The following is a 12,693-nucleotide window of genomic DNA, read 5'->3' on the forward strand; positions in this document are numbered from 1 at the left end:
AACCTCCAAGGCAACACAGCCAGTTGGTTTATTATGCCAGGGCATAGGCAGCCCCAAAGTAGAACTAGTCACAAGAGTCAAGGTCAGGTATTCTTGTGAGGAGGGAGGAGTCTGGTAGAACTGCAAGACTATAGAGTTTGGTCCAGGCTGGGGAAAGCAGGCCTTGCAAAGATTGAAGCAGTTAGAGTTTTGAGGCCAAGAGGTTGGGAGCAAGCTGGAACAGAACTAAAATAGATTGGCAAGTGTGGCTCCTGAGACAAGGATTGTTTGCTCTGTGGCCAGTCTTGTATTCCCTGCTGGATGTGGGCAGTTGTGCTGATTGTGGCTGAAATGGGTCTGAGGCTACCTGCAGATGAGCTCTGCCTGACTGAGCCTGGGTTATGCTGTGGTTATCTCTTGTGACTGCTCACTCCTGCCCTGGTTGCCACCCCATAGGCCTAAAGAATCCAGCTTCCATTTTTCTTCTCCTCTCCCAAGGAAGACACCACTTCAGAAACACCTCTTTCAATCAGTCTTCCTGCACCCCCTGGAGATAGCTGTGCTTTAAACACCAGGGGTTCTATAGGGACATGCTATTTAAAAAAAAAAGTTGTTTTACAAATGTAAGAGATAATTTCTTCTGTCAAAATCTTTCCTTAGCCCCCTGAAGCACCCCCTTCTTGTCCTAGGTCTTTTGCTTGGTTCTCCACCCTTCCAAAAGCCTTTGATATCCAGGCCCTAGTTCTTGCCAGAATTTTCTCTTAATTCACTTTCTGGCTTCTTTTCCCTTCTTGTCAGCTGTAGATTCCTGGTTTCCATATACTCCTGTAAGAACCTGCTTGCTCCCCCACCTCTTTTTTTCAATGGAATGCTCCAAAATAATAGTTTGGCCCAAGGGAAGGAGTGCTTCTGTTCAAACTAACTTGCAGTCATCTGGGCCATAGTAAAGTGCTTCCCAGAAATAGGGACAGTATGTACACTCAGGACACAGTACATGCTGACTCTTGAGGGGAAAAAGTGTTCATAGCATTGTATTCCCTCCCAGTATAAGGGATTTTGATCAGGTATTTTAGTTCAGTCTAGGTACCTTTCGTGGCTTTTTGCCCGTTTGTTAAATCTTAGAATATCTTGTCCTTTAGATTGTGGTATCCAGTTTGGCAAAAGCCCCTATCTCCTCTTTTACTGTAACAAATCTGAGAGCCCCTTGGGAGGGTCTGGTAATTCAAGTCCACAACTCTGGAACTTGATGGTGCAGTTGCATTTTATTCCTGCCCATCTTTTCCCCGGGCATGCAAAACCAACAGTTGCTTCATCAAGTACACAATGGGAGAATTGGGTCCATTCCCTAAAACTTTTATTATTGGAACCTACTTTGATACGCAGAGCTTATTTTTGAGCATGAGAAAGTGCAAGGTGTATATATATGTAGTAGAAAGAACAGTCTTTTGAGTCAGACCTATTGAAGTAAGTTCTGTTTCTCAACTGTGTAGTTTTTAGACAAATTACTTCTCTGAGGCTCAGTTTCCTTCTGTAAGATGGGGCTAATTCTATGGATTCCAAAAGGTTATTGGGAATAAATGAGAATAATTAAGGCTTAGGGCATGATACATAATAGGTAATAGCAAATGTACATTTTTTTACCTTTCTCCTAGGCCTTTTTTAATTGCTTGATTCATCCTTTTGTGGTACTTAAAATGGAAAAACAATACCTATCAGTGAGTCACTTATGCCGGGCCCTGAGGTAAGGGCTTTCCCATGCTGTTTCTTTTATTTCTCCCAATAACATGTTTATGAAGTAGGAAATCTTTTAAAACAAATGTAAGAAACTGAGGCACAGAACGTAAATGTAAATATCTTGCCTAAGGCCAAACCTAATCAGATACAGAGCTGGGATTCAGATCTAGGTCTGATTCTAGAGCCTGAGCTCTTCACTGCTAAATTGGTCATTACTACTTTTTGTTACTTTCCCTAAGCAATATATGATTTCTCATGGTTCTTATCCTCTTTCTACTTGAACCTGTTGGGATTTGCATGCAAGTAATTCTTGAGCTTTTTCTGTCTCGGTTGGTGCCTGGCTGTCTTTATTTTATTTTGTTTTGCTTGTTTTTAATGGAGGTACTGGGTATTGAACTCAAGACCTTGTGCATGCTAAGCACGCACTCTACCACTGACCTGTATCCTCCCCCTTGACTGTCTTTTGATGGAGGTATAGACAATGACACTGTGTCTTCCACAGCTCTTCCTGATTCTTTTTAGTCAGAGCAGATCCCTTCAACTGAAAGGTGGTACAGTCCTCTTTTTATTTTATTTCATTTTTGAAAGAAATCATCCCCTCATTCCTTTGCCATTCATATCAAACCAAGTAGATTTGAACTGTTAAATTGTTCTTAACAGTCTTGTTTGATCCATCAGGAAATCCTTCAGAAGAGTAGATACTATCAACCTAATTTTATAGATACGGAAACTAAGGTCCAGGAAGGTGAAATGACTTGACAAGCTCATACAGTGAATTAGAGGTAGAGCTGGAACTAGCCTTTAGGTATTCTCTCAGCCCAGTGCTCTCCCTACTAATTTATTTATTTTCAAATTTTACTTTTTATTGAAGTGTAGATGATTTACAATGCTAGTTTTAGGTGTACAGCAAAGTGATTCAGTTATACATATACATATATATTTTCTTTTTAGATTCTTTTCCATTGTATGTTATTACAGGAAACTAAATACAGTTCCCTGTGCTATACAGTAGGTCCTTGTTGTTTATCCGTTTTCTACTAATTTAGTAAGAAGAGAGGCTGTGTGTGTATAATATGCAAGTCAGATCTAAAGTGGGTCAAGCTGTATTAGAACCCAGGATCTAGAGAGTTCTGAAGGGACCTTACCTCCTTCATCCATATTTTCATCCCAGTACATTCACACACATTTGAGAAATTTAGCAGAAAGGGAAAAGCACTTCTCCCCTTAGGGTTCAACAAAGCTTTCATGATAGGGAGCTGTGGGGTTGGGTCCAGAGGATGTCTGTATCTCCTTATCATAGGGAAGGTTAGACTCCCAGGGCTGATTAGCCTGGAGTAACCCTTGTAGAAGAAGCAGAGGAATAGAGGAAGAACCTGCATATCTTCTGATTTCTGCAAGCTTCAGCGTAAACCGGGTGAGTGAGGGTTGGGCTGGAGAAAGACAGTGGTGACAACTGAGGATGGGATCCCTGAGGAGCTTCACTTTACCTCCTGCTGACAGATTTAGTCTGGGATTTGGATAAGCAAGTTCCCTTCATTTAAAGTTTATAAGGAGGAATTCCTACTATTCCTCTTAAAAAAACAAAAAACAACTTTGTTTCTGGAATCAGAATAAAAAAGAAACCTTTCCCAAAGTGTAGACGTCAGACATTTTAATCCTGCCCAGTCATTCCCTTCCTTTTTGTCTTTTTTTTTTTTTAACATTTTTTATTGATTTATAGTCATTTTACAATGTGTCAAATTCCAGTGTAAAGCACAATTTTTCAGTTATACGTGAACATATATATATTCATTGTCACATTTTTTTTCTCTGTGAGCTACCATAAGATCTTGTATATATTTCCCTGTGCTATACAGTGTAATCTTGTTTATCTGTTCTACAATTTTGAAATCCCATCTATCCCTTCCCACCCTCCGCCCCCTTGGCAACCACAAGTTTGTATTCTATGTCTATGAGTCTGTTTCTGTTTTGTATTTATGCTTTGTTTGTTTTTGTTGTTGTTGTTGTTGTTTTAGATTCCACATATGAGTGATTTCATACGGTATTGTTCTTTCTCTTTCTGGCTTACTTCACTTAGAATGACATTCTCCAGGAGCATCCATGTTTCTGCAAATGGCGTTATGTTGTCAGTTTTTATGGCTGAGTAGTATTCCATTGTATAAATGTACCACATCTTCTTTATCCAGTCATCTGTTGTTGGACATTTAGGCTGTCTCCATGTCTTGGCTATTGTAAATAGTGCTGCTATGAACATTGGGGTGCAGGTGTCATTCTGAAGTAGGGTTCCTTCTGGATATATGCCCTGGAGTGGGATTCCTGGGTCATACGGTAAGTCTATTCCTAGTCTTTTGAGGAATCTACATACTGTTTTCCACAGTGGCTACACCAAACTGCATTCCCACCAGCAGTGTAGGAGGGTTCCTTTTTCTCCACAGCCTCTCCAGCATTTGTCATTTGTGGATTTTTGAATGATAGCCATTCTGACTGGTGTGAGGTAATACCTCATTGTAGTTTTGATTTGCATTTCTCTGACAATTAGTGATATTGAGCATTTTTTCATGTGCCTTTTGATCATTTGTATTTCTTCCCTGGAGAATTGCTTGTTTAGGTCTTTTGCCCATTTTTGGATCGAGTTGTTTGGTTGTTTCTTGTTAAGTCATATGAGCTGCTTATACATTCTGGAGATCAAGCCTTTGTCAGTTTCATTTGCAAAAATTTTTCCCATTCCATAGGTTGTCTTTTTGTTTTACTTATGGTTTCCTTTGCTGTGCAGAAGCTTGTAAGTTTAATTAGTCACCATTTGTTTGTTCTTTTATTTCTGTTGCTTGAGTAGACTGTCCTAGGAGAATGTTTTTGAGGTGTATGTCAGATAATGCTTTGACTATATTTTCTTCTAGGAGGTTTGTTGTATCTTTTCTTATGTTTAAGTCTTTGATCCATTTTGAGTTTATTTTTGTGTATGGTTGTAAGGGAGTGTTCTAGCTTCATTGCTTTACATGCTGCTGTCCAGTTTTCCCAACACCATTTGCTGAAGAGACTGTCTTTATTCCATTGTATATTCTTGCCTCCTTTGTCAAAGATGAGTTGACCAAAAGTTTGTGGGTTCATTTCTGGGCTCTCTATTCTGTTCCATTGGTCTATATGTCTGTTTTTGTACCAATACCATGCTGTCTTGGTGACTGTAGCTCTATAGTATTGTCTGAAGTCTGGGAGAATTATTCCTCCAGTCTCTTTCTTTCTCTTCAGTAATGCTTTGGCAGTTCTAGGTCTTTGATGGTACCATGTAAATTTTATTATGATTTGTTCTAGTTCTGTGAAATATGTCCTGGGTAATTTGATAGGAATTGCATCAAATCTGTAGATTGCCTTGGGCAGTGTGACCATTTTAACAAAATTGATTCTTCCAATCCAAGAGCATGGGATATCTTTCCATTTTTTAAAGTCTTATTTAATTTCCTTCATCAGTGGTTTATAGTTTTCTGTGTATAATTCTTTCACCTCCTTGGTTAGATTTATTCCTAGGTATTTTATTACTTTGGGTGCTATTTTAAAGGGGATTGTTTACTTTCTTTTTCTGTTTATTCATCGTTAGTGTAAAGAAATGCAACTGATTTTTGAATGTTAATCTTGTAACTTGCTACCTTGCTGACTTCTTCGATCAGCTCTAGTAGTTTTTGGGTTTTCTGTATATAGTAACATGTTGTCAGCATATAGTGACACTTTTACCGCTTCTTTTCCAATTTGGATCCCTTTTATTTCTCTCTCTTGCCTGATTGCTGTGGCTAGGACTTCCAAGACTGTTGAATAGGAGTGGTGATAGTGGGCATCCTTGTCTTGTCCCATATTTTAGTTGGAAGCTTTTGAGTTTTTCACCGTTGAGTGCTATGCTGGCTGTAGGTTTGTCATATATAGCTTTTATTATGTTGAGATATGTTCCCTCTATGCCCATTTTGGTGAGTTTTTATCATAAATGGGTGTTGAATTTTTTCAATGCTTTTTCTGCATCTATTGAGATGATCATGTGGTTTTTGTTCTTTCTCTTGTTGATGTGATGTATTACATTGATTGATTTGCGTATGTTGAACCACCCTTGTGTCCCTGGGATGAACCGCACTTGGTCATGATGTATAATCTTTTTTACGTGCTGTTGGATTCTATTTGCTAATATTTTGGTGAGGATTTTGGCATCTGTGTTCGTCAGTGATATGGGCCTATAATTCTCTTTTTTGGGTAGTGTCTTTGCCTGGTTTTGATATCAGGGTGATGGTGGCTTCATAGAATGAGTTTGGGAGTATTCTCTCCTTTTCAATCTTCTGGAAGAGTTTGAGAAGGACTGGTATGCGTTCTTCTTTGTATGTTTGGTAGAATTCCCCGGTGAAGCTGTCCGGTCCTGGACTTTTATTTGTAGGGAGGTTTTTTTATTGCTAATTCGATTTCATTTCTAGTGATTGGTTTGTTCAAGTGGTCAGTTTCTTCTTGATTCAGTCTTGGTGGACTGTATGTTTCCAGAAACTTGTCCATCTCCTCTAGGTTATCCAGTTATTCTTTATCTGCTCTCCCTTTTATCCTGTCCTCTACTTCTCTTTTCTGTGTTAAACACCCATCTTCCCTTTCTTATCCTTTTCTTTTCTCACCTCTCTTCATCTCTCCCCTAACTCCTGAAAACAAGTATGGGAAAAGGGCACCATCAGCTGGCAGATACTAGAGGTATTCAGGCTGAGAGTCAGAACATGAAGCTTGAGATTTTGGACCTTAGAACAACATTAGTAGGGCAGGTATTTTATTCACTGGCAAGTTCCCCAAATACTTAGCGTCTCCTACTTGCCAGGCTCTGTGTCAGATACTTGGGCTATTCCAGTTAATAAGACCCTAAACCTGCCATAAGGTCACAGTCTTACGGAAAAAACATAGCAGCAGTAAACCTCTTCTTCTCCCCTCACACCCCCGCCCCCCATTCAAATCACTGGATTTTAATCCTTCACAGTTAATCTGGGCCTCCTTTCATGTTGCTACATAGTAAGTAAGGCAGACCATGAGGTAGGCTAACACATAGGCTTTGGATTAAAGTAAAGCAGACCTAGGTTCAGATCTTAGCTCTGCTACTTACTAGCTGTTTGACCTTGAATAGTAAACTTAGCCTCACCCATCTTCAGTTACCTGGGCCATAAAATGGGCATGCCATCACTTGCTTCACAGAGTATTACGAGGATTAATAAGCATAACATCTAGCCCAGTGCCTGGTGCATAGTATCCCGTATTTTTCTGTCACCCTGCATCAAGGCCTTGCTTAAGCCCTTGCTTTTATGAAGCTTCTGAGGTCACTTCTATTCAGACTGATTTCTTTTTCCACTTTTACAATACATAGCACTCTTGGAACTATTAGGTCCCACCTAATATTCTTAAGTAGTCCTTTGTAGGAAGTTGACACAGTCCTACCCTTAACTGCAAAGAGCCTAAGGATAAGGATTGTTCTCATTCATTCCTGCATCCTTTATAACCACTATCCCAGAGATGGGACCATGGCTGACTAGGCCCTGGCAGTATTTTTTGGTCGATTGGATAGAAGACTTGGGGTTTTGCAGCTGACCAAAAGAGCTAATAAAGACTTGTCTGGGAGTTTCCCATCTTAACTCTTCCTTTTTCTTCTGTTATTACCTTGATTCTGACAAAATCCCTGTATTGTAGGCAGGATGGGATTTGTATCCTAATTTTGTAGTTAAAGAATCTGAGGCTCAGATATGAACTCAGGTCTCTTGTTAGGAGATAGATCCAGAGTATGATAAGAGTAGCAGAAATGTGAACAGAAATCTTAACTGACTAGGTCTTCATTCTCTGGAACAGCAGGAATCTTTACAAGGAAGAAGAATAGGGGAACTGTAGTGCTGAGGGTTTAGTGGTTGGTGAAGCCAGAGCCAGATGTAGTTATAGCTAGAGATGTTTCAAGAACATGACAGAGAGAAGGGTGAGAAAATGTTCAGAATAAATTAAATTCATTGGATTGCTAGCCCTTGAAGGTTAAGAAGGATTTGAATATGTACCAATGAAGACAGGCATTCCAGGTGAGACAACAACATAGACACAAAAGTATGGGATCTGGAAAGCCCACAGTAGAGGTGTGGCAGATGATGGATGACCAGACCATGGTATGAGAGTCTGTAGAGAACAAAGCTTAGGTGACTGGGAACCATGATTTTTTTGAACAGGGGAGTGGCATTAGGAACATTAGTCTGCCAGTGTGGGCCAGTGAATTGAAGTGGGAGGGGTGGAGGGAGACTAGTGAAAGAGAGATCAGGGAAGAGGCTACTACAAGAGCTTGCCCTTGTAATGTCAATAAATTCTAAGAAATGTTCCAGCAGTGCAGGCAGGCAGGAGATAATAAGATCCTACCAAGAGGAAGCTGACACAGCAGGAAATAAAGAAGATGGTTTGGATGCAGAGCTCTTAGAGAAAAAAAACACCAACCCAAAACCACACACCACAAGGACTTGGTAATAGCGGGAATGGGGAGTGAGAAAAGAGGAGTTGGAGAGCATGAACATTCGGAGTCTAAAAGTGTACTTGGGAGAATTTTTACACTATTTACTGAACCGTAGGGGCTGGGAAGTTGGAGATGAGTTCAGTTTGTTGACATGTTATTTGGAGGTGCTGATAGTCCATTCCTAACCAGCCACCCGTCTAGTGCCTCTGCTTTTGTACTTTGACCCTGGCCTACAGAGATCCTTTAGTTCCTTGTGTTTAATGCTTTGTTCCAGGACTGGATCCCCCCACAGGTCCCTCTACCCATGTCTAAGAGCAACTATCACTTCTTCTCTGAAATAACATAGTACATGTAAGGTGCTTATCCCAATACCAGGTTTATTTAAAGTGTGTATTAAATGTTAGTGGCTTTTCAGTGGCTGTTGTTAACATCATAGTTTTATGATTCCAGTAGCCTCTGGAACTCCTGGCTGAAGGACTCAGGAGTCATTAAACCGGTATTCAGTAAAAAGCCTGGGCTGTAAGTAAAATAAAGAGGATCTCAGGCTTGAGGGTAAATAGGGACTTTGAGTCATTCATGTCAGCTAGGACTAGAGAACATGTTTCCTGTCTTCTTTCTTCTGTTTTTGAGAAGTGGTATAATATGTGGTTAAGAGGGCAAGCCCTGGAGGTTGGACTTCTGGGGTTAAAGTCCCAGGTTTACTATCTATTAGCTGTGCAGCTTTGGAAAATTTACTAACTTCTCTGTGTCTCAGTTTCCCCATTAGTAAAATGGGGAATTTAATAGCACACCAACCTTAAAAGAGTGTTGTAAGTATTAATACAAATAGAGGGTTAATACAAATAGAGGGTTTACAGTAGTGCCTGGCATGTGCTACTATTCTCCTTACCCGGTTACCTCTATCCCACATTCCAAGTATATATGGGAGTTTCTCCATTCTTCAACCATCTTTACCCAGTAGAGGAGGGGATGAGCATAGAAACCTGCAACCAGTCTCAGAGTGCTTGAAAATTTGTCCTAGCTAGGTTCCAGGTTATGTATACCTGGAACCTCATTTTCCTCATCACTGCATTCTAACTATATTGACTGTCTTGTTCCATGGCATAGCAAGTTTATTCTTGCCTAACATTGCCTCAGGTCTTTTGCACTTGATATTTCCCCTTTCTGAAACACTTTTCCCTCTGACCTTTGCAGAGCCTGCTTCTTGACTGCATTCAGGTCTCTGTCTAATAGTCACCATAAAATGGTCAGGAAAGACCATTTTATCTAAAATAGACCCCATTCTCACTCCTTGCCATTCTTCCTTCTCTTACTCTGCTTTATTTATTAATTTTTTGGTTTATTTTTCTTCATACTACTCAGTACAAACCTGAAATTATGTATTTACTTATTAACCTAGCTTTTGCTAGGATGCAAGACATGTAAGGGCAGGACCTTTGTCTGTTGCCTGTTCTGAGCAAGATCCTGACTGACTTCTCTCTCTGTTATAGGTGAGCTCTGTTCCCTAAGGCAGTTGGTGCTGACCCTGTAACCCAAAAGAGGAAATTGCTGGCTGAGCTCAGCCTTGGTACTGGTGAGTGAAGGTACCTAGGCAAACTCTGGGCAAATTTGGGCCAAGATACAGGATAACTAGATTGGGGGCTTAGTTTTACCCTTAGTACAGGTACTTAGAAATAATTACTCTCCTACTCTGTGCCTAAAAGATTGTCATAAGCAGCCTCCTGTATTGGGAGAACTGAACTTGCTTTCTTAGAGCTGCCATGAGACAGCCTGGGATCATTTGCCATGAATAAAGCAAAGCAGGCCCAGTTCCTTCTGGAAGCAGCTCCTTCCTCTGCCAGCTGCTTTCTGCTGGGGGGTATCCCGGACCTCGCAGCTAAGCCCATTCTCTCATAAGTTCTCTTAACATGACTTCAGAGCCCTTAGAGACATTCCTGATTTCTGTCTTGATTGTGACCTACCAAGCCCAGAGTCAGCTTCAGAAAATCTTGTGGTTTTATCAATCCTGCAGAATGTAATCATGAGTGGTGGTGAAGATGGGGCGATAGAGTGGGGCTGTATGATGGGGAAGCTTAGAAGGAAAACTGAAGATAATGAGACAAGAAAAGAAATCGACACATGAAGAGCCAATTGTGTTATGGATCTCTTTTAAATTAGACAAAAGCTCATTTTACAGGTGAGGGAGTTGAGGCTCGGGAAAATTAGTTTGCCTAGGGTTTACACCTGGGAATCCATAAAACTATTAGAACCCAGGTCAGTCTAACTGAATACCATTGTTCACTCTGACTTGGCAGACTTTCCTTGGATTACTGAAATCCCTGGCATCATAATTTTTCTAATAAAGTTCAAGAAGACAGATCTCCTTAGGGATTCAGAAAGGAGGTTTAGCTATTTGAGGGGCCCAGCAGGCCAGGTAGGAGTTAGGGGTCCCTTCTGAGCAATGGCATTTTTAGTGAGGGGGGCCAAGAGGCTGAAAGATACGAAGAACCTTCAAGCAAGCAGAGGCTTAGGCTAAATATGACTGGAAAGAGAAGAAAACATCTGTAACACATGGGATGCTGTAACACATGCCAGTATAGATAGGGACCCGGAGAGCTGAGTTGCAGTTGGGAAACCTAGACTTTTATCTTCTCTCTCAACATTTGCCTTTAGATAATATCCATTTCCCTCTTTGTAAATTGGACCCACACCTCCACATATTTATTTTGTGTACACCAACCATGCAGAATGTAGTAGAAAATCAAATGAGAAATGTAAATTGGAAAGTTTTGTGAGTTGTAAAACAGCATGACTGAAATGAGAGAAAGTGAGAAGAAAGTGTTACAAGTATTCCTGGCATCTCAGTCCCTGAACTATTTGCCACCCCACTCCCCAAAAGTAAAATGGAAGGTTTTGCTCTGGAAATTTACACTGTAAATTTTCTCCGGTGCCCTTCCCTCCTTCCCTTCTTCTGCAGGCCCTACCCAGAGTTCAGTCTTTCCCCAAGTTCAGTCTTTCTAGGGCACAGAGACAAAGCCAGGCAGTATCGGCAACCATGATTTGCAGCATGTGGGCTGCAGAGTGCAGGTTTAAATGCACTCATACAGCCTGGTTCCAAGACCACTGCTGGTACAGATAAGCTGTTTTCAAGAACCCATCCTCAGCATGTGTCTGTACTCACTGACTAGTTCCACTGAGTTGTTGCCATGTTACCTGCTGTCATCTCAGAAGAGGAGGGCTATTCCTATTTTGGCTCTAGGTTCCCTGCCTTACCACCTCTCCCTCCCCACCCTGCCCTGCCTCAAGTGCTACTGAAAAAAATACTTATGCTGTAGTCTAGTGTTGTATCAGAAGCCATGGGCATTCTCGTTTTCTCACCATCTCTCTCTTCGCCCTTGGCCAGTGATATAGGTCACTCTCTTCACTGTAAGAAGGGGCATTCTGTTCTTCCCTTGGCCTACCTGAGGGTACACAGGGGTCTGTTCCCCCAACCTGATGCTCTTGGAATCCCTGTTGGCCAATCTTCCCTCCTATTCTGAAACTCCAAGCTCTTGCTGTCACCTCTTTTTGTCTTGGTTGATCTAAAAGTTCTATAGCTTCTGGCCTTTTCATGACCTGGGCATCAGGCTTGCATCTTATTGTTCTTGTAACAACTGCCCTGTGAAGAAGTTCCACTATTGACTATTTTAAAATATAAATGATTCCATATAAAAAAGTGTATAATATACTGATATCCATATAGTGGTTTATTTATCTCAATTTTTCAGAGTCCAACTATTAAAAAGAAGGAAGCAAAGCATTGTCATCCTTAAGGCCTTGTACATCACTAATTTATTCCTGTTTTCACATGTTGTAACAAGTAAAATTGCTTAGCAATCTGGTTTCTAAACCCCCATAAGATTAAGAGCAGCATATAAAAAGGAGAGGAGGAGCTAGCATATTAGCAGCAGCTAGAGGTGAGAACTGAAAGCTAACAGGGAGAGGTAAAAGAAGAATCATGAAGTTAAAATGAGTATGAAGGCCATGTTTTAGGGGCAACAGCCCTATAGATATCTATGTACTTCAGTAAGGTGGGGCTAGGTAATTTTTAAAGTAGTTCTAGGTTCTTTTTGAAGGCCAGAGGTATCAGAGAATGTATAATTACTTGTAGTGTCTGCTATATTATCAGGTGCTGTATTGAATGCTCTACATAAATTGATTTCATTTTGATAACAGTTTGGGAGATAGGTGGTGATACTCTCATTTTGTAAATTACTGAGACTTAGAGAGGGTCACACAGGCAGTGATTGAAAGAGCTCAGTGTAGAACTTTGAAGAATCTGGCTCAAGAGAACCAGATTTTTTTCTATTACTTTACATTGGCTCTTTCCCATGACGTAAAACCCTGGTCCTTCTCAGCCTCTTGGGCCAATGGTTCCTGTTTCCCCCCTTTATTAATATTGTCTTGTATATGAACTTATTAAAGACATTCATTCATACAGTTTGTATTTGTTGGCTGTCCACCATGTGCCAAGCACAGTGTTA

General features: G+C 40.7%; 1 protein-coding gene across 6 annotated transcripts in view; it reads left to right on the forward strand.

Annotated features, from left to right (window-relative positions):
• The window catches only part of RALY (RALY heterogeneous nuclear ribonucleoprotein), a 77,166-nt gene that overhangs the window by 24,872 nt on the left and 39,601 nt on the right, over positions 1-12,693 (forward strand). For 3 of the 6 annotated variants that reach the window (XM_032462138.1, XM_032462137.1, XM_032462142.1), the window contains exon 2: positions 9,682-9,764. The exons of 2 other annotated variants lie outside the window; for them this stretch is intronic. The gene's annotated coding sequence lies outside the window, so the exon portion shown is untranslated. Of the gene's footprint in view, positions 1-9,681; positions 9,775-12,693 lie in introns of all 6 variants that reach the window. One more of the 6 variants, XM_032462139.1, reaches the window with a different exon arrangement.

Source organism: Camelus ferus, chromosome 19, assembly GCF_009834535.1.
Source record: "Camelus ferus isolate YT-003-E chromosome 19, BCGSAC_Cfer_1.0, whole genome shotgun sequence".
In the NCBI taxonomy this organism is placed as follows: domain Eukaryota; kingdom Metazoa; phylum Chordata; class Mammalia; order Artiodactyla; family Camelidae; genus Camelus; species Camelus ferus.